Source organism: Delphinus delphis, chromosome 1 (genome assembly GCF_949987515.2).
Source record: "Delphinus delphis chromosome 1, mDelDel1.2, whole genome shotgun sequence".
Lineage (NCBI taxonomy): Eukaryota > Metazoa > Chordata > Mammalia > Artiodactyla > Delphinidae > Delphinus > Delphinus delphis.
Genome location: NC_082683.1, coordinates 69,346,937 through 69,370,087, shown reverse-complemented (window position 1 = coordinate 69,370,087; position 23,151 = coordinate 69,346,937). Strand labels below are relative to the sequence as shown.

General features: G+C 35.2%; 1 non-coding gene across 1 annotated transcript; it reads left to right on the top strand.

The window, feature by feature from the left end:
• The first annotated feature begins 19,795 nt into the window (after positions 1–19,795).
• LOC132416128 (U6 spliceosomal RNA) lies at positions 19,796–19,902 on the top strand. Its single transcript, XR_009517472.1, has one exon. It is a non-coding gene; the product is annotated as a U6 spliceosomal RNA (small nuclear RNA).
• Positions 19,903–23,151: the final 3,249 nt, after the last annotated feature.

The following is a 23,151-nucleotide window of genomic DNA, read 5'->3' as shown; positions in this document are numbered from 1 at the left end:
GGAAATATAGAATGATTCAAGTTTGTAAAGGTGGAAATGACACAATGTTTTAGAAAGTTGGATTTAGTTTTAACAGTGGTGAACAAAACAAATTGCCATGAAATGAGGGAAACCCACAACATAATATAAATGCATAATATATTTGAAGTAGTATCATTAAGTGCTACGCTGAAAAGTTAAAGTAAAATGAGGGATAATGAATGATGGTGGCTGGTATTTTAGATGAGATAGAAAGTGAAGGTGTTTATCGGGGGGGGGGCATTTGAGAAAGGGCTTAAATGGAGCAAAGGAGAGCAAACTACTAGACTGCTGGGAAAACCAGCTTTCCAGAATGAGAAAATACCAAGTTCAAAGGGCTTGAAGCAGCTAAGTGCTTTGGAGAGTTTGTAAAATAGGAGTCCCGTGTGGATGAATCAAATGAAGCAAAGAAAAGCGTATGACAAAATGAAGTTAGGGTCCCATTCAAAGGCCTACTGATGTAGGGTATATTTTTTTCATATATAATTGGAAACTGATCATTTCTTAGCATCATCACTGTTTCCACCCTGGTTAAAGACACCACCCTTACTTGCTTGGCTGAATTATTTCAGCAAACACCTAACTGCTTCTAACTTACTGCTGTAAAATAAAGCCTTCTGTCCCCTCCTGTCAATCTGTATTTACTCATCAACCAGAGTGATCCTTTACAAAAATAACTCAAGACAACAACACTGTTTAAGACCTCCATTAAAAGGGCTTCTCTGGTGGCGCAGTGGTTAAGAATACGCCTGCCAATGCAAGGGACACGGGTTCGACCCCTGGTCCAGGAAGATCCCACATGCTGCCAAGCAACTAAGCCCGTGCACCACAACTACTGAGCCTGCGCTCTAGAGCCCACGTGCCACAACTACTGAGCCTGTGTGTCACAACTACTGAAGCCCGCGCACCTAGAGCCCATGCTCCACAAGAGAAGCCACCGCAATGAGAAGCCCGGACGCTGCAATGAAGAGTAGCCCCTGCTTGCTGCAACTAGAGAAAAGCCAGCGTGCAGCAATGAAGACCCAACACAGCCAAAAATAATATAAATTTATAAAAAAAAAAAGACCTCCATTAAAAATTAAAACAATCAAACAAAGTTCTTATCCTCTATATTCTTACCATCGTCTGCATGGCTGTGACTGTCACCCCTCTTTCCTTATCTCCTATTGAGTTCTTGTCCAAATGTACCAGTTTCTTTCTGTTCCTCAAAAATACCAAGCATGACCCCACCTCAAATCCTTAGCCCTGAACCTTGGAGCAAACTTTCCTCAGATATCCCAAAGAGCATATCTTCTTTTCCACTCAGGCCGCTGCTCTCATTTTACCTCAGCAGAAAGAACGTCCACCAAACTACCATCCCTTCCTGTCAGTTTCCAGCCACTTTCTCCATTTTACTTTTCATTTACTTTTCCATTTTCTGTCTTCTTGTACCAGAATAAAAGTTTCCTGGGAGCAAGGTTTTTGTTTTATTCATTGTTTATTGGTAAAACCTAGAACTCTACCTGACACCTCATAGTTGGCCAGCAACTTGTTTTTTTTTTTTAATAAATGAATGAGAAACTGACGATAGCAGCAAGTCAACTTGCTGACAGATTGGAGGTTAAGTGTGAGAATAACGGAGAAGTCAGGATGATAGCAAAGATTTATCCATAGAAACAGGGTGAATGGTAGCTCCATTCACTGAGATGGAAATCAGAGGAGAGAAGGAGAGTGGAGGAAAAATCAGGTGTTCTGGTTGGAAATGTTAGCTTTCATTGTTTGAGTTTAGTTTAGACTATTAAGGGCAACTAAGGCACAACAGTAAATCATAAGTATCTTACCTAGAAGGTGATTTGAAATAGGTTTTGTAGTATAACATCCATCACAGTGTAATTGTTTTGACCAAACGTATTCTATCATAGAGTATGATAGCAGGAAATCTTTAGAAATTAGGGGTTCCTTGGAGTCTTCTAAGGAGCACATGTGGTACCAGACATATAAAAAATTCCCCTTGGGGCTTCCCTGGTGGCGCAGTGGTAGGAAGTCCGCCTGCCGATGCAGGGGACTTGGGTTCGTGCCCCGGTCTGGGAAGATCCCACGTGCCCGTAGCGACTGGGCCCGTGAGCCATGGCCGCTGGGCCTGCGTGTCCGGAGCCTGTGCTCCGCAACCGGAGAGGCCGCAACAGTGAGAGGACCGCATACCACAAAAAAAAAAAAAAAAAAAAATTCCCCAGCCCCACTTTCCACTTTTACTAGAGTGTTTCTCCTTTAACAGGACAAAGAAAATGTTCTGAGGATAGTAAATAAAGAAGTTTTAAATAGCTTCACATTTTGAAAGCAGAAACCTGAAACCTGAAACTTCTTTTTCAACAAATAGAAACTGTTAGGAGCCAGAGAGGTGAAATAATTTGCCCTTGATCACAAGTTGGCTGGTGGTGGTGCCAAGTTCAAGCGAGGTCTGTTAATGCCAAGGTCATTTCTCTATGTTCTGCTCTAACACAATACATTTATATCAAAGCCAACTATCACATCATGAAAGGACTTGGGATCTGTAAAGAGACCTGAGCATAGTGGTGGTCTAAAGCCAGCTCATACTAGTTTATGAGAGCTGATTTATTAAATTTTCAGAAGTTTTGGTACCTGATTATTAAACTCATGCATAATTAAAACTTAAACTATAAAACTTACAATTAAGTGATTATATTAAAAAATTAACGAACACTCAAAAATCATCTTTTTTTACTACATTTTACCATTTTCTATATTCTTGATGCTATTTGTGTCTATTGCCTCTTTATGGTATAAATACTGTATAATGCTTTGCTACTAAAACACACTTCCAAATTCTTCATTCTGACATCATGCAGGTAGTGCGAAATCTGCCATGGTGAGAGTATTTACACCACGAAAATTGTCAAATGCCATCATTTGACAGCTCTCATCCCTCATCCTTCCCACCCCCAACAGCCAGAGCTTGTTAAATATAAACCAGTACAGCATTGCCTGAAAATAAATATTATACTATTCTTTATCTTTTCTGGGATCTTGGGTAAATCATTTAACTCCTCTCTTAACTTGGCCTGAAAATTAAATACATCAATACCACCCTTATCTGATACTTGTATTGATTAAATGAGATAATATATATGAACATTCACAAAAGACTGCCCTATACACAGGACTACTATTACCCCATATGGCACATTTTTGAAAATTAAAAAAAATCCCAGTGCACTTAAAACACTGATTTGTCATAATATTATCATATTATACTGATTTTTATGACAATAAAATACAACTGCCATTTGCCAGAAAATTATCATAATAACTCTCATGTATTACTCTCTGGGAAAAATCATGTAGACTCTGTATGTTCAAGCAGCCCACAGAGTAAAAAAAAAATTTTTTTACTTTGATATATAAAGCCTCTGCCTAAATGTTCACTCACTTGTTTCTCTGTATAATTCTATTAAAAATCTTCCTTACTTTTTTTTTTTTTCCTTTGAGGGGTGTTGTCAAAGACATAACAAACAAGGAGTTGTGCATTCTTTCATTTTCTATGAAGGAGGACTCTCAGAAAAATTATCTATCTGGGGCCTAAAGCTCCCCAGCAACACTCAGTAATGCCTTGTTCTCACGTGAAACAGATGGAGTTGATAGAAGGGGTCTATTGTTCTTACACAGTACACAGTTTCTGAGACTCTTCCAAAGGGATGGCTGCATCATCTACAGGGAGGAGGAGAATATGTCACCCTGTAGGTCTCATGTCGAAAAACAGTTTTGCTTACAAATTGTTTTTTGCTTGTTCTGGTATGAGGTTGGTATGAAACTTCAGCGTCATGAATAAGGTAAGAGAAGATTGGGTTTAAGTGTCATCAACTGACTTAAAGTTGTGTTATAATATGTCCCCATCTCTGAACAATCCCTAGTCATGTCTGCAGGCTCTTAGCTCTATGAAATAGTGCCAGTTATGTCAGGCATTTTGAATTGATAGGAAATAAAGACAAGGTGAATCATTTGATTGAACTAAGTTTCTTGTTTAGTTTTCATTGTTTTCAAAAGCAATGGGGAATTGCAATCACAAAATCCAGGGTGGAGGGTCATTATGGGTTAGGGGAACATAGGTAGTCGCTAAAATTTGGCAATTTTCTAGTTATTGACCTGAGTGGTGGCTTCATTAAATTATATTTTATAACAAATATGTGTGTATTTATAATATAAGCTATAATTGTCTGTATATAATTATATACCATAATAAAGAAGATAAAATAAATTATCCTAATTTTTACAGACACTAGAGTTATAAGACTTTCACAAACTGTTACTAACTTGAATCTTCACTGCACATATAATAACCAGGTTTTGTCTTTTGCTCTAAGCTCATTCACACATTCACATTCATTGTGAATGTTTCATGTGATTAGAATGTTGGAATAATTATAAGTAAATAATCATAAAATTCATGTCTTTTCCAGAAAGTAAAATTAAAGCATTTAAAACATGCTTTACGTTAAATAAGAATGGTTTATGTAAAATGAATATATTCAACTTAGGTAATAAGTGTTATTTCTTCCTTTTCTGAGAAGTGTCCTTGGGTATTGAGTACCATAAGCCATTGCACATATGGAGTGAATTTTTAGAAAGAAAATCACTAGCACCTGGATTTCAGTAACATTCAAAATGTCTTTTGTATGTTTCCAGCTGGCAATATTTTTGCTCATAGAGAATGTAGGTTTATAAGTTAGTATTTTTCTTTATCCAGACCATCCTATCTCCTTTATCACCTTTCTCATCCCTATCTTATGCTTCTTTAATTATAATAAAATCGATTATGCTCTAAATTCTACACTAAGCTCCAGTGACCAATTTTTTCCATTTTCTATTTTAATTTATTTACTAAGCTTCATGCTATATACCTGAAGGCTCTCCTAACATTATTTTTATGTGATGTTGAATGATACTGCACTATTACATATAAAAATTAGTGGACCAAATTTGAACTCCTTTTAAAATTTTATAAACTGAATGACAAATGTCTTCTAGAATCTACCAAGTTTTCAAACTTTAAAACACTTTCAGGAGATGGAAACACTCTTGGTTCTCTTCATAAATTCTGTGAACAAACAATTAACACAATGGGTTGTTTTTCTCTCACAATTTATTCCTAGAAAGGTGAACTAAGTTGGTGGACGCTTAGGGCCCAGAAGAGGTGAGAACTCAACCTAAGATTTTGATTCTTGAGATTCTCAGAATTCATCACTTCTATTTAAAATTTTCTTTACTATGTTTCTAAACCTATAGCATGTTTTTTCCCCTTTTTTCTTTCTGTTTTTAAAGAGATAAACAGAATGATTTTATGTTTAGGCAGATTTTTCTCATAACTCTAATTCATATTTGCCTAACTATTTTGCCTTGCGGTTTACCACTGTTATTACTGCCAGTTCCTTAAAATGTGTTCCAACATCTTAGATTTAATAAGCACAATTAAGGATTTGTATTTCTATAATCATTAAAAATAATTTCACGATGATATACTCAAAAGATATAATTTCTTCAATAGCTTGTATAAATTAACAGCAACAATACCCCTTGATGATGCCGTGGGGACTTCTGTATTAACATAGACCAAAGGAGCCAGAGGGAATAGCGAAGGAGAAGGGCAGTAGCCGGGAACCAGTTCCTCTCAAATCTTTGCATTAATAATGCCTTCTTTGCCATTCAAGAGCAAAAAGATGGAGCAAAGCCAGCAGTACCCAAACTGTAATAGCCCATGGTAATTCAAATGTGTGATTCCAAAAAAAAAGAAAAAGCAGAAATAAAAGTTCACAGCACTTCCTTGGGAGTTTGATTTTTTTAATTTTGCAGAAATCCTAGGGGCATGCATGACCTTTATCCTACTACCTTGTCTCACACCCACACCACCACCCACTGGTTAAAGTCAATGAGTGGTCAGGAAGAAACTTTTTCTTCTCAAGTAGCACCACTTCACAACACTCCTCTTTTTTACCAGTGTAAACCTTTGAAGGGCTTTCCTCCATTTGTTTGCCTCTGCCTGATCTTTCTAGCTGTCAGAAGATGATGTTTTACATTTTAGGAGAACTGTAATTGTACGTAATGTCTCAGGCTGGATGATACACATTCCAGACATATGCTATTAAAGTTATAACTATTATTTGAATCATTATATAAATTACCCAGTAATTACAAATGTAATGAAGATCCATTTCAGCATAAGTCATCAGATAACAATTTTAATTTATTTTAAAGAAACATCCTTAGACTTCTTTCAAAAGGAAAAAATATATATATCTGCCATTTTTTGGAACTAAACAAACAAACAAAAACTTAATAGCATTTTTTCTGACTCTGTACATAAAAGAGAATTTTTTTTTGCCCCAAAGCAACTCCTGTCCATTAGAGATACTTGCCAGATGCCATAAGATCTTCTGCACTGACAGATTCAGTGGCTATTTGGAAAGCTTCGCTGCCACCTGCAGCTGCACCTGCTGTGAGGTTTTACTTGTAGATTTCTTGGTGAGTTCAAAATCTATTGCCTAGATTAGTAAAATGAGCCTAATCCTAGAAGCAATTTTCTAGTATAGCTAAGGAGTTTCCCTGGGTAGGAGTGGACTATACAGATATGTTCTTCCCTTGCAGATTTACATGAACCAATGGTTGTATAAACAGTAAATAAATTGTGTATTGGGATGTAATTTTCTTCATTAACTAACATTATTGTACTAAAATTGCCTAGTTCGGAATTTACCATAGAGTTAGTCCTCAGATAAGTAGTGAATTTAAAAAGAAGATATTAACTCTAGAATCTTCTGCTTTTTCTATTCTGTAATTTCATCTGCTTCTAGCAGAAATTTAAAAAAAAATTGTGTTTTGTGATTTTATAATGCTGTATTTGTTTCAAAATAGGAAATCTTTAACTTATCAAATTGGAAATGAAAAATCCAAACTTGACACCATGTCCTTGTGGGTACTGGTCAATGTGGTCCCAAGGGATAGTTCTGATCTCAACTCTCACCACTCTCCCCAGTTCATAGTAGTCTAACCACTCTGAATTATTGAAGATCTTCAAATATACTAAGAATACCCTGGTCTCAGGGCCTTTACCCATGCTCTTTCTTAGGACTGAAACAGCAATTCCTTAGGTATCTGCAAACCTGGGCTCCCCCTCTTCATTTGTGTCATCCAAGCAGAGAAGTCCACTCTAAATGTCCTGCCAAATATATCAGTGTCTCACCACACAGTCATTAAAAGTTCTTTTAGCCTGATTCATTATTTTTCTAATTTTTAGCATCACCAGATATGTTATAAATGGATTTGCTTATCTGTTCATTAATTGTCTCCTCCCAAAGGGTATAAGTTCCACAAGTACAGGAACTTCGGGTATTTTGTTTTCATGGTTCAGTCCTTTGTGCAAAATGAGTAGTTCACAAATATTTGTTTAATAAATTCATAAAAGAATGATACATTAGACTTTGGTGTAGCTTATAAGACCACTTTCCGTAATTTATTTTCAAAATTAACAAAATATTTAATGTCTTAACAGATTAAATAACTGAAGTTGACTTTCTTTTGCTGTGAAATTGACATTTTCATGGATTATATAAAATAGTAAGCTAAGCTTTTTCTTAATATTCTAATAGTTTGAAATTATGGCAGAATGAGAGGACATACTTTGGTAAAGATATATTTTTTTAAAATTTTTATTGGAGTATAGTTGATTTATAATTTTGTGTTATTTTCAGATGTACAGCAAAGTGAATCAATTTTATATATATATATATATATATATATATATATGTATATGTATATATATATCCACTTTATTTTAGGTTATTTTCCCATATAGTTCATTACAGAGTATTAAGAAGAGTTCTCCCTTCTATACAGTAGGTCCTTATTAATTATCCATTTTATGTATAGTAGTATGTATATGTCAATCCCAATCTCCCAATTTATCTCTCCCCTTCCCCACCACTTTCCCCCCAGTAACCATAAGTTTCTTTTCTACCTCTGTGACTCTATTTCTGTTTTGTAAATAAGTTCATTTGTACCATTCTTTTTTTAGATTCCACATAGAAGTGATATCATATATTTGTCTCTCACTGTCTGACTTCACTCAGTATGACAATCTCTAGGTCCATATATGTTGCTGCAAATGCCATTATTTCATTCTTTTTCATGGCTGAGTAATATTCCATTGTATATATGTACTACATCTTCTTTATCCATCCCTCTATTGATGGACATTTATGTTACTTCAGAGTCACTTTCTTACTCACGATCTTATTCATATAAAGCAGCACATTACCTCCAGTATTAGGGATTCTGTTTGACAAAGTATCAAAGAATCACCAAATAAGACATTTTAGCCAAGATAGGGACAGTCTCAATGTCACTTAACCTCAAATCAATGTAACTTTTTCTCTTCCTTTTAGATGAGAATGGACTACATGAATTTAAGGATGTTTTCAAATGAAGATGGCCATAGTTCTATAATTGTCAATTAATTGAAAAAGTCTGCTTCTACTCAAGATGTCAGACAATTTGTTTATGATTTTAACATTTTAGAGTTTTTATTTGATGTCTTTGATTTATTATTTTATCTTTTTATTTGCTTTATTTATAAAATAAAGTAAGTTTGGATTTATTTATTTAGTGAATTTAATTAATATGTATTCTACTATTAAGTTTATTCAATATATTGTGCCCTAACACCCCTTAAGTAGATTTTTTTTCTGTGTCTTTATCACTTATTTCTTATAAGGTCAGGTTCATCTGTTTCTTTTGTTTTTCATCTACAGGATTTAAAAATAATTAGTACAACACATGATTAAAGTTAAAATGCTATAGAAAAGATATACATAGAGAAATCCTGTTTTCATTGATGTCCCTCTACCACAATTTTTCCCTACTCTTATTTTTATTAGACAATTGATGATCCTTATGAATGTGTGTGTTTTGCTAATTTAAACATGATAGCATGTGTATTATTTTTCCTCTTACTTATCTAGAAATTAGTATATGATACACAAAATGCTGTACTTTGCTTTCTTAAGTTTGCAATATATCCTGGATTTCTCTTTATATTAGTACATTATTTTTTAAGGTTGCATAGATCTGCCAAGTAAAACAACCAGTTTCTTCAGCTGGATATGTAAGTTGCTTTCAATGTTTGCTGGTATAAACAATGCCACAATAAATAACCTTATACATATACCATTTCATATTTCTTCATTGTATATATATATCCCAATTAGATTCCTCAAATTGGGGTTGCTGTGCCAAAGATTATGTGTGTTAGTAATTTTTATTGATATAGCCAATACTCTTCTGCATAGTTTTACAACAAGGGCAATAATATACGGAAGTGTATTCGCACATCTTTGCCAACAAATATTTGGATTTTAGCCAATTTGGTATATGAAGAATGTTATATCTCAGTATAGTTTTAATTTGTATTTCTTTTATATGAGGGAGGTGGAACATCTTTTTATCTGTTGAAAGGGTATATATATATATATATATTTGCTTATGAAAAATTTGTATTTTTTGCCATTTTTCTATTTTTTTGGTCTTGTTCTTAACAATTACTCGAAGTTTCTTTCTCTATTAAGGAAATTAAAGCTTTGTGACATGGGTGGCAGATATCTTTTCTCAGTTGGCTCTTGTCACTTTTATGTTTTATTTTCTTCATGATGTTTCTTTAATTTTTCTTATTTTTGTACAATTTTTAAGGGTTACTTTCCACTTACAGTTACTACAATATATTGGCTATATTCCATTTATTGCATAACACATCCTTGAGTCTATCTTACACCTGATAGTTTGTACCTCCCACTCTTACTCCTCTTATTGCCCCTCCCCTTCTCCCCACTGGTAACCACTAGTTTGTTCTCTATATCTGTGAGTCTACGTCTTTTTTGTTATACTCACTAGTTTGTTGTATTTTTTGAAATTCATGTATAAGTGATACCACACAGTATTTATCTTTCCATCTGACATCTCACCCATCTTTATTTTTCTTTGTCATGCAGTTTATTTTTCATATTGTTTTTATTGTTAATGTATCAAATTTGGTAGTTTTTATTTTTTACCCCAAACCATCTGAAATGAAAATTTGCTGTGATGAACTTACATATGTGTCATAGCAAAAACATTACAGTAAATTCATGAGAATTGGTTAGAGAATGTGGAGTGTACTGTCGTCATGTCTTAGCTGCAGTGCCTGTAGGATCACACCTCCTGCCAAAAATGTTTATGTGTTCTAACTCTCACTAACCTTTACCCACCACCGCTGTAACAGTGCCCGTAGATTCTATGTCTTTCTTCTATGAAATCTCCCTGGAGCATTTCTTCAAGTGGTAAATGCCATGTTTTTGAAATTGTCATTTTTGTTTATTTTGCTAAGTGTTTTTTTTAGTTTTTTTTATGTTTGAAACAAAGTATTTAATGGAGTTTATTTATATAACAGATTATGTTCATTGCAGTATAGAAATAAAGGAAAATTTGTATTGAATACCACAGGTATCACTGCATGCAGAACACCAACACACCAAATAATAAGTTCATTAAGTGTTAAATTATTAGGTAACTGATGTTTTAAATGCTTTATGTTCTGCAAAAGCCCATGGAGAATTGTTCTATTGCTGTTTTAGAGTGTTTATTGACATCTGGGGAAATTAGCTGGAGGTTTTGGATGGGCCAATTGTATTATTATTATTTCCATTTAATATAATGGAATATAGGCTCCCTCTATCTGACAATTTGCCATCAGCATGTTGACTAGCATGTGTTAGATTCAGATAAACAGTGTTGTTTGTACTTGTATGAATTCTTTTCTTTTTTTTTTTTTTTCACGTTTAGATCTTTGATGTATTTGAATTCTACCTGGTGTTTAGTGTGATCTGTAGTACCAATTTTTTTCTTCTGTCATATGGTTACCCAGTTGTCCCAACTGCATTTATCAATAGACTCCATCTTTACTCAACTTCTTTAAGATGTTATTTCATAAACTGTATTCACCTATATACTTGTATCTATCCAACTCTTAAATATTATCCTTTTTTGGAGGTGCAGATACCTCTTTGAGATGGTAATTACATTTCCTTTGATATATATCCAGAAGTGGAATTACTGGATCATAGAGTAATTCTATTTTTAATTTTCCAGGAAGCTCCTTACTGCTTCCTCTCATGACTGGCCCAATCTATATTCCCACCAATAGTGTACAAGGGTTCCCTTTTCTCCACACTTCTTATTTCTTATCTTTCTGATCATAGCCAGCCTAAGAGATGTGATATGATATCTCATCATGGTTTTGATTGTATTTTTCTGATGATTAGTGATATTGAGCACCTTTTCATGTATTTGTTGGCCATTGGTATGTCTTCTTCAAAGAAGTATTTATTCAAGTCCCTTGTCCATTTAATTTTTTTTTCAATTTATTTAAACTAAAAAAAAAGTTCACCCATTTCTTCCACTCACGTCTGCCAACCACCAATGTACTCTCTATATCTAAGAGCTTGTTCTTATTTCAGTTAGTATAATGTCCTCAAGGTCCATTCATGTTATTGCAAATGGCAAGATTTCATTCTTTTTTACAGCTGATTAATATCCCATTATATATATATATATATGTGTGTGTGTGTGTGTGTGTGTGTGTGTATATATATATATATATATATATATGTATATGCACAAGTTTCTTTTTCCATTTTTCTAACGATGGACAGTTAGATAGTTTCCATATCTTTGTTATTGTAAATAATGATTTAATGAACATGGGGTGCATATATCTTTTCAAGTTAATGTTTTTATTTTCTTCTGATAAATACCCCACAGTGGAATTGCTGGATCATATAGCAGTTCTATTTTAACCTCCATACATTGCAGCATTTTTCACAATAGTCAAGACATGGAAACAAACTAAATATCCATCAATGGATAAAGAAAATGTGATATAGATAGATAGATAGGAATATTACTCAACTGCAAACAAGAAGGAAATCTTATCATCTGCAACAACATGGATGAACCTGGAGTATATTATGCTAAGTAAAATAAGCCACACAGAAGGATAAATACTGTATGATCTTACTTATATATAGAATCTAAAAAAGTCAAACTCACAGAAGCAGAGAGTGGAATGGTGGGTGCCAGTGGTGGGGGAAATGGGGAGATGTTAGTCAAAGGATATAAACTTTCAGTTATAAGATGAATAAATCCTAGAGATCTAAGTATAGCATGGTGTTTATAGTTAATAATACTGTATTGTATACTTGAAATTTCCTGAAAGAGTAGATCTTAAGTGTTCTCACCACACACACAAAAGGTAACTATGTGAGGTGATGGATGTACTAATTAACTTGACATAGCAATCATTTCAGTGTATATGTATGTTAAATCATGACACTGTTCATCTTAAAGAAAGATATCACATTGTACAACCTAAATATATACAATTTTTATTTGTCAATCATACCTCAGTAAAGCTGGAAAAAACAAACAACAGCTAAAATTTTTCCCCAATTAATGACAAACACCAAACCACAGATTCAAACTCACTAAGCAGAATAAATACAAACACATGTATACACATGCCTCCCCCTCACACACACATACTCACACACACACTACTAGACATATAATATTTAAATTGTAAAAAATTCAATTGACTATATATTTCATGTTTAGACTTTATCTTCTGTTCCATTGATCTATTTGTCCATCATTATGTCAATACTAAATTGTCATGATTATAAAATAATCAAAATAAGTCTTAAAATTTAAAAAAAGTTAAAAATCCTTTAGAGCTCTGCCTAAGCTTTCTTATCTTCTCATTCTCTAGACTATCCTTTAGGAATTTTAATCATTCTTAGAAATTTATCTCCTATATGCTGGTGACTCTCAAATATAAACTTCCAGCTCTGTTCTCTCTTGAGTTTTGCATCTGACTATCGAATTGCGTACTTCACTGATTTACTGTCCAAAAGGAATCTCAGCCTCAAAATGTACATAACTTAGTCAAATTTCCTGCTCACGGATGTCCAATATCCAGTCTTTTATGTCAGTTAATAACAACACCTTCCATGCAGTTGCTCAAACATTTACTTCATCACTTCTTCACATCCACATTCACACCCAATCATTAATTATGTCCTCTGTTTTATTTCCTAAATAACTGTCAAAACTATTTGATTCTCTCCACCTTCATTGCTACCACACTAGACAAGAAATCATGATCTGGTTTCTTTCTCTTCTTTCACTCATTTTTGCACCACTTCAGTCCATTCTTCATACTGCTTCTCACACAAAGAATGTTTGAGGTAGAGATTTGATAATGCCATTTCCTGATGACAATCCTTTTATGGCTTCCACTTAACTATGTAATAAAATCCAATATATTTTACATGGTTTACAACGTTCCCATGATATGTTAACCACCAGCCTCTCACCTTTGTTATTTAACTCCAGGCATATGAGTTTCTTTCGAGTTCTGAACGCATCATGCTATTTCTGCTTCTGAAATTTCACATACAGTATTCTCACTTCCAGCAATAGTCACTCACCCCCTGTTTATTTTTCCTGGCTAATGTTTCTTCATTTTCAAGTCTTAAATGACATTCCTCAAGAAGGCATTCACCAGTTCATTCCTTCAACAAATATATATATCAAAAACAAAGTATGGGGCTTCCCTGGTGGTGCAGTGGTTGAGAGTCCACCTGCCGATGCAGGGGACATGGGTTCGTGCCCCGGTCCAGGAAGATCCCACATGCCGCAGAGCGGCTGGGCCCGTGAGCCATGGTCGCTGAGCCTGCGCGTCCGGGGCCTGTGCTCTGCAACGGGAGAGGTCACAACCGTGAGAGGCCCGCGTACCGCAAAAAAAAAAAAAAAAAAAAAAAGAACGAACTATGTATCAGGCACACTTTAAGGTATTGGGGGGTATAACATTTACCAAAGCTTATGGAAGCTGCCTTCTATTGTGGGAGAAGGCAGATGTAAGGAAATATGAATAAGTAAATCCACGGAATAATAGATAGATAGGCAGTACTGATACACACTCATTATGCACTGGAAAAGTGGTTCTGTTGGTCAAAATATTGAGATACATATTTTATCCACTGCCCTGAGCTTCCAAATTAACCCAGTTCTTCACTCCAGGACTCCCAGACCATCTATGCCTGGCACAACAGGGGTTCTCCCCCTCCTCTGCCTCCTGCATTTATTTTGCTTAGTTGGCACTAGAGCCTTTCAATCCTCCAAAGGTACCAATTCCCAAGCACTATCAATTGATCCCCCAGGGATTCTGAAGCTCCTACCCTTCTGACTTGCATGGTCCTGTGACCCTGGTAAACTATACTTAAGCATCATTGAGAGGGTCATCCTATTATCCAGCCCACCAAGGTTTCTGTTGATTAATCTCCCTCTACTTCTTAGCATCCAAGAGCCTGCACAGAATCCAATAAGAGAAACAGTAATCCCTAGAGACAACACTGGAACTTTTGCCGACAAATGTCTAGCTCCTCTTTCCAAGCACATCTATGACCACTGCCCTGCAAATAATCTCTGAGTCACACTTTTGTGGCTGCTTGTGGAAATCGCTTGATGAACATGATCCAGTAGTAAGAAAGATGATGATGATGCAAAAGACATGGAAGAATTGCCAGAGAGATTCTTTGAATAGGTTTCAGAAATGGAACTTCCTATACAGATATATGATCTGGCCTTAGATGCAGGAATGAGTGGTTCATACAAAGCAGCAAGATGAAGGTGGGGGTTATATGCACAGGCGATGGTAAGGAGTGGATGTGATTATAGAAGCCCTCGCTTTGCTTCTATTTTTTGGGAGAATGAGATGCATGCCATTAAGTGAGAGTTAGTATGTAGAAACAATTATAGAGAACACCAAGTCTACACCAAATATCTTTGCTACATATACTTTTACAACACTTTACTTCCTGTTTCCTAACTCTCCTTATATTTTTAATTTCTTGTAAAACATATGTCGTGACCATAAGTTCTACCATATTCTTTCCAGCTTTGTCTGGCATAGTGTAGCCATAAAATAAATATTGATTGAATTGAACTAAAATAAATTGGAAAATATGGAATAAAAAGAAAAATAATTGTATGGAATGGAGTGGGACAGTATGGAATAATTCCCAGTTTGAATGACTCTTGTTATTTACTTAAAAAAATAAAAAGAGAGAGAGAATGTAGTAAGAGAAAAAAGAATATTAAGAATGTTTGTGAGGAATGACAAATTTGGTTTTGAATATGCTGATTTTCATGTGGTTAGAATCCATGCAAATGGAGAGTTTACATAGGAAGTAAGATGTACACGTGGAGAGTTTAGGAGTGAGATTCAGGCTACATATATATAGATTTGGTTATCATCAAGCTAAAGGGGTATAAGTAGTCGTTGAAACTGTATGTGATTTTGTGTGTTGCCACCTAACAATGCTTTGTAATTAGAAGCCAGGGAGGCAAAAATTAAACCTGAGATAACACCAACATTTAAGTCAATGAACTGGATTTTGCACTTACATTTCCTTTTCTTGTTAATCATTAAACAGTTCATGCATTTTTTCCTCGTCCTCATTTTCTCCTTCTCCTTTATTTTTTCTTGCAGAAAGATTTTAAGCTCCTAGAAGGCAACATTTAGAGCTTTTATTTTCTAAACCCCAAGTGCTGTTCACATTGAGTTTGCTAACGATTTGTCACTTGCTTATCTAGTTATGTTGGTGTTGCTAGAGGATAAGTATGTTGAGTTTAGGTCTAAACTTAGAAAACTCCTTTGGAAAGCTGACTCAGATGACATAAAATCGTGGAAAACAAAGTAGTTTTTCAAAAAAAGGCAAGCTGGCATTGGCAGCTTAATCATTTTTCACCTTTTGATTATTATATAACCTCACATTTCTTTTTCTTATATCTTACTGCCCCATAATCCTTATTCTTTCAAACCCCATTATGTCACCACACATTTCATTTCCCCTTTGAAAAAAAACCCATTATTTTACTCTTTATAATATAAATGCAGTCTAGTTTGGGCATAGGGCCTGACACTTAGAGTGCTGTAAGTTCTTTCCATTGTAAGCACCAGGCCAGAGTAAAGACTAGTGTTGCTAACAGGTAAAGATATTGAATACTGCTGAAGACCTTTTTCAATGAAAACAATCAAGTGCACATGTGTGAAAAAGAAAAGCTGACACTATGAGGTCAAAAGAGCAGTAGCTGGTGGCAATTTAGCAAGGCAATAAACAGCTTTCAATAAAGCTAAGTTTTATTAATGAGGTAAGAATTCTTTCCTTATAGGAATTACAGGTTCACCAAATGCCTGGAAACATTTTGAACATTGGGAGAGAGAAGTGTTAGTGGACTCAGGTAGAGTTCTAGTGATTTTGCTGCTTTATTTAGAAAATGTTATTCTGAAATTAGAGTAATAGAGATACCATGACTTACTTTCCTCATAACATCAAAAAGAATTTTAGTGTAGACAATGGTGAATTCTTATCCTTTTATTCACATATTAATGCAACGCTTCTAGAAGAGATAAGAAGAATTCAGATTGTTAGAATTAATTTGCAGAATCGTAGATTTTTTAAGATCATTGACTTTTATATTTGTCCCTCAATAAACCCTGTCCTCAAATCTTTTCCTTACTCTGCCCTTCTAGCGCATACTCTTGCTCCTGGGTTTCCGTCGGCATCTAAGATCCATTGCTTGTTAAAGTCCTTTAGCTGACTTCACTGATTCACTGTCTCTGTGTAGACACAGCCAGTGTGTTTCCTCCTCTGTGTATTGTGCTCACCTACGGATTTTGGAAGTGATAGAGGAAGAGGTAGGTATGACGACAAGGGGAGCAAATGACATTCATAAATAAGAGCGAGAGCAATGCAATTCAAATTGACGACCAGAACAACAATGCTGTAAATAATGCACCCACAAAGTGAACAAATATATCTACTCTGCAATTGCTACACTCCCTATGCCTGATCTGGCATGCTGTTTAGCTACCTTTGAACACTTTGAGGGATGAAAGTAAGAACAAAAGATTTAGAACACTGCAATAAGTAAATCCTTGCCTGGCTTGTCAAATTACATACTTACTTTACAATATTTCACAGGTGGTGTTCCTGACCTGACTCCAGGCTAAGAGATTCACATAGCGAGTTTCTATACCTTAGCATATTTGCCTATAGAGAGATTTTAATACCTTCTTTGGAAAAATGTATCATGCTCAAAGACAAAATAAGTAGCAGGTTTTAACTTCACAAGCGCTGAAATATAATTTATTTTCTTTACATTTATTTTTATTTTGCTCATTTGTTTTGTTCCACGTGTGGTTTTATGTTTTGCTCAGTTGGATGATGAACACCCGGAGCATATGACGTACAGTATCTAGCAGAGTACCAGCTACCTATCCAGTGCTACTCTGTGCAAACGTGGAATGTTAAAGATGTGGAAAGTTAGACATCATTTATGGATATATTCAACAATTTATGTGCTAGACCCTGTGTTATATCTTCGAGATGAAAATATGATGAAAAGACCCTCAGTCCAGGGGAATGTCTTTTTTTGTTTCTCCACAGACAGTAACATATGTAAAGGACTGGAGGGTCATCTAAGAATAGATAAGCATTGTTCCTCTACTTGTGGACCTTTATTTCTAATCAGGATGAAGACTGACTAGAAATAAAGATAGAAAAAATATCTTTTTTCTCTAGAAAAAAATAGAGTTTTAATTACGATTTGACCATGCAACAAACCAATATATAGGGAGAGATGAATGTGTATCAGGGGAGTAAGACCTAGTCTGGAGGGTTATATTATAAAGTGTGTTGTTGTTCTTTTGTTTTTTGTATTTTTTTAAAAGAAAGTGACTTTTCAGTTGTTTTAAAGATTGAAAGAATGAGTAGTTTGTAGGAAAAAAAAAATCCAAACAGAAGGAATGGTCAATGCAAAAATCCTGAGGAGTAAAGATGAGAAACATCAGGATCTAAAAAAAAATATCAAAGGAGTTGGAGAACTTCAAGAGGAAGGTGGTGGTAATGTCATAGACATTAACAAATGCCAACAAAGATGTTGTTTTATTAACTCTCACTTAAATGAGCCATAATTTGATTTTAATCAAGTTGCCAACATGATTATAAGCCAGTGCTGTCAGATATTCTTGCATACTATCTATTAGCATTCTGCCATTCTTATGAAAATATTTAGATTAAATCACAGGAGAACAGACTTAACACACAAAATGTTTAAGAACTCTTTGGATACACTCTGTAAATTTTCACATATTTGACAAGTCAACCTCACACAAACACATTTATGCCCCACTTACCCCAATGTCACTTTTCACATTGTCTCTTCCTCAAGCCCACTGAAGTATGTATCACTGCTGACACCTGCTTGGCTTCCTTCAACTTCCTTGACACGGTTTTATCCAAACCCTCCTGATCCCTATCTAACTGTTGATTCTCTGGCTCTTTTTCTCCTCTGTTTTGCTCAATATAAGTGTCTCTGGATTTTTACCCTGGCTCACTTGACTTTCTTCTCCATATTCTCTTCCTTAATAATGTCATAAGTATTTGGAACACTGTAGCAGTTGATAGCATTTCTAATAAAAGTAAACTTTATTTATTACCAGATACTATGGTAAGTGGTGTGTTTTTATTTTTTGTTTTTAATTTTTTAACCAAATCTATCATTACAATTAATGCTTAAAACAACACTCTTTCTATCTGCTGCCTCTTTCTTCCTTGGTTTACAGTGTAGTACACAAATGACCCAATAAGAAAGTATTATTAGGTTTTCTATTTTATGATGAGAAGTGTGAACCTTAAGAATGTTAGCAATTAGCTCAAGATCACACATTAAGTAGCTGCAGACCAAGGATTCAAACTAGACAGGCTGACTTGAGATCACAAGCCTGGATCATAGTTAAAGACTGCCTCATTAAAGACTGATCACAGGGGCTTCCCTGGTGGCTCAGTGGTTGAGGGTTCGCCTGCCGGTGCGGGGTACACGGGTTCGTGCCCTGGTCCGGGAGGATCCCCCATGCCGCGAAGCGGCTGGACCCGTGAGCCATGGCCGCTGGGCCTGTGCGTCCGGAGCCTGTGCTCCGTGACGGGGCGGCGGGGGGGGGGGGGGCCGTTCCAGGGGGGGGTTCCAACAGTGAAAGGCAAGACTGATCACAGAAAGTAGAATCAACCCCAGAATGATGTTATGTGATAATTGTATAGGCTTAAAAACTAGTAAGGCATATTTTTGAATCCCCACATCATCAGTTATTAATTGTATGACTCTGGATAAATTTCTGAACTTCTCTGAGTTTTATTATTTATCAATAAAATTAATATTTAAAAAGTCCCAACTATAGTTTTGTTATGATGATAATACATGCAAGCATTTAGTAGTCTGCCTAACACTTAGTCAACATTTAAAACTATTATTCTTCTTTGGTAGTCTCCAGGGTAATATATTTCTTTAGTTTTCAATGTATTCACTGTTGAATATCTATTCTTATATTGACTTATTAAATATAGGTCTGTTAAAATTTCCTTCTAAGATATAGGTGAATTTTTCCATAGTTCTTTCTTACTATGAAGATAAAAAATATTAACTCCCATCTAGCGTCCTGCTAGAGATGTAATGCCCACACATGACCACTGTACCTAATGTCTTATTACATCAACACTTCAGGTCCATTTTAGACCAGTTTTCTCTAATTGTTTAAACCATTGATATAGTTGTTTAGATTTAGTCATTATGATATACTTTAGTGCTCACTTCAGCAGCACATAGGCTAGAATTGGAACAATACAGAGAAGATTAGCATGGTCCCTGCACAAAAATAATGTGCAAATTTATGAAGTGTTCTATATTTTTACATGGTAATTGTAAAGCATAATTCTCGCTGCTCTAATTCTAACCAGGATATCAAATTAAATAAAAATCATAACAATCTGTAGAAAGTAATAATTTCAAAAGGAATAATCTTTTATTTAGTTTAGTGTATTTAATTGCATTTACTTTGTTCTACTTATATACATCCATCTACTTAGTTTTTACCCTTATCTCCTCTGAATTAAAATAACTTCAACTTCTTTAAACTATTTCTTCTACATAATTTAACAAAGTGCTCTTCTAACATATTTCTATGCCACATTTCTTTTAAAGCACATTACTTTCTTAATATTCAAAATGATAATTCTGTCTACATCAATTTATTGAATGATTTTTAAAACCAAATCATTATTTTAGGAGCTCTAGCAAAGTCGTAAATGAGCATGGCTTGACCCATTGCCTTGAGGGACTTGTAATTCAAGGAACGGAAAGATGTCTACCAAACCCAGTTCTCTTAATAGTATCAGCTAGCTTAAAAAGCACATATTTGCTTAAACAACCATTTTTTTTCGTCAAAATAATCATGTTCCTTTACATAATTCTGTATGCTTTACAAATTGTTTTTGCATGTATCATCACATTTTCACAAGGATCCTTTTTGGAGAATTCTCCCACTTCACAGATTGGGAAATCTAGCCTCCCTGGGCCTCAGTCACTTAACTACGCATTAAGTTAATATTGGCATCCAAAGGAGGAAAGATCTTGAGACTTTTCCTTACTCTTGTCTCTTTGCTCCTGCAAAAACAGGAAGGATTGTCATCTGAATGGTCATGATCAAGGACAGGATTCAAAAAAACACCTAATATTAATGTCCTTTCTTATATCTCTCCCTTGAAAGGGCAAGGGCCATTGTTTATTGCTTCAAGGAATAGAAGAAAATTCATACTAGAAGTTAGAAATTTAGATTATCTTCCTATTTCTCTCACTAAATGGGAAAAAAGACTAATTTTGAGAGAAACTGTGTACTGATATTTTGTTCAGTGAAAGTAGAAAAACAAATCCCTTTTAGATCCTTGCTATCCATCTCCATATGAAAGATTTAAAGGGAAGAAAATTAAATAACAATGTATTGCTGAAAGTGGACTGGTGGCTCCAGGCCACCAGTTGGATTTAGGCACCAGGTTAAACTTCAGATATAAGCAGACTTATGTCTATTTCAACCTCTCTTCCCTTTAACCCACAGCTCTAGAACCACAATCCTCAACAGTTCCTAAGCCAAAAAGCTCTTAGTACCACAAACATTTTCCAAAATTTGTGGAAAACTCATTTGCTGTTAAAACATGACTGGAACTGTTTTGCTAGTGTTTCTTAGTATTGTTAAAAACAAAGCCAAGGACCCAAAAAGTAGCCAGTTTTGTAAGCCCTATGTCACCAAACTGAGACTTAATTACAATTGCAGCTCTCCCAGAAATAGAATCTTAAACTAGTCAATCAGGAATTCCCTGATCAACACTAGTTAGGTAATGTGCTTGATAGACCTCTGACATCCTGTAAAGAAAAGTTACTTTGCAATAACCAACCTGTTCTTTGGCCTAGTATAACTTCCTTGTTCCTGCTTTCTTCTGCCTATAAAAGTCTCTCATTTTGCACATTTCCTCAGAGCTCCTTTCTATCTGCTGGGTTAAATGCTGCCCGATTCATGAATCATTGAGTAAAGCCAGTAGACCTTTAAAAGTGACTCAGTTGACTTTTTTTTAACAGTTTGAATAGTCATGCTTTGTGAAGAAATGGTAGTGTATTAAACTAAGGGTCCCTGGCCAAACCCTCACATTATTTTCACTATACTACCTTGTGAGGGGTAATGGCCCAAACACCTTATTATATGCAGTGAATGCCCCTTCTAAAATATCAACGATTCTGAAATCTGAAAATCATTTCTCCCGAAGGGTCTCCTCTAACCTGTGATGTTGACTTGAACTACACAGATGGCCCAGGCAAGAACAAGGCAGGGAGAGTAAAACTGTATTTTTCCTCTAAGAGACTTGATTATGGGTCAACTTAATATTCATGTTATATGTATGTGAAAGAAGGAGATAAAGAGGGGGAGGGGAAAAGGAGAGATTATTCTTTGAATGCTGACATCAAAACTCCTTTATTACTCACAGCAATAGCAGTACCAGTGTTTCAGCATGTGTTCCAGATCTCTGAAATCTAGTTCTCATAGGGTGAGGTAAAGAGGGAGAGACATGGGCTTCCCTGGAGGCGCAGTGGTTGAGAGTCCGCCTGCCGATGCAGGGGACACGGGTTCGTGCCCCGGTCCACATGCACGGAGTGGCTAGGCCCGTGAGCCATGGCTGCTGAGCCTGCGCGTCCGGAGCCTGTACAACAGGAGAGGCCACAACAGTGAGAGGCCCGCGTACAGCAAAAAAAAAAAAAAAAAAAAAGAAAGAGGGAGTGACATCTATTCTCATAGAGGTGTGTTTTTAGTTTAGGAATCCAGTCTTTTATAATGGACAGTAAACCTGCCTGACCTTTGCTCCAGAAGCAGACATTTCCTTTGTTATATTGGATGGTACACTAATCCCCCCCATTTGCTTAGAATGTGGGTGGGGGGGAAGGAGGGGAAAAAAGGGACTATAGCTTTCAAGGCTGTTTGCTCTACAAACATCTTTGATAAGATAGTCCAGAAAAAGGTGGTCCAGGCCCTTTCTCAAAAGATGTGCAGAAATATGAGACATCTATGAAAATTGTCTCCTAACAATGTCTTCATAAGATCACATTTGTTACAAAATTAAAATGAAGACTTCATAAAATATTTATTTGCTTTTTAGTCAAGTCTTCATGTAAATTACCCATGTTTTCACCACCTGATTATTACATATAATTAAGGGTTAACTGTTTCAATTCTCGTGCCCAAATGGATAAAATTAAAAACAATTTAAGCCACTCATGGGGTTTCAGAGCTGCATATGTTTTTATATAATCATACTAGTATTTCTTATGAAAAGTAACTAAATAAAATAAATTCAGAAGTCAGCTGTCATTCGTAAATGAAGAATATTATTGAATCATTCATTGGGGATATATTTTATGTGGTATGTCCCAAATATTAAGAGCTTCTTTTATTTTTAAATACTTTCTCTCTTTAAAAATGTTCACAATATTTTTTATTTAATGATTTTATTTAATGATTTATTTATTTATTTTATTTTATTTAATTATTTAATGATACAAGATAAGAATCGACATTAATGATTTTATTTAATGATTTTATTTAATGATTTATTTATT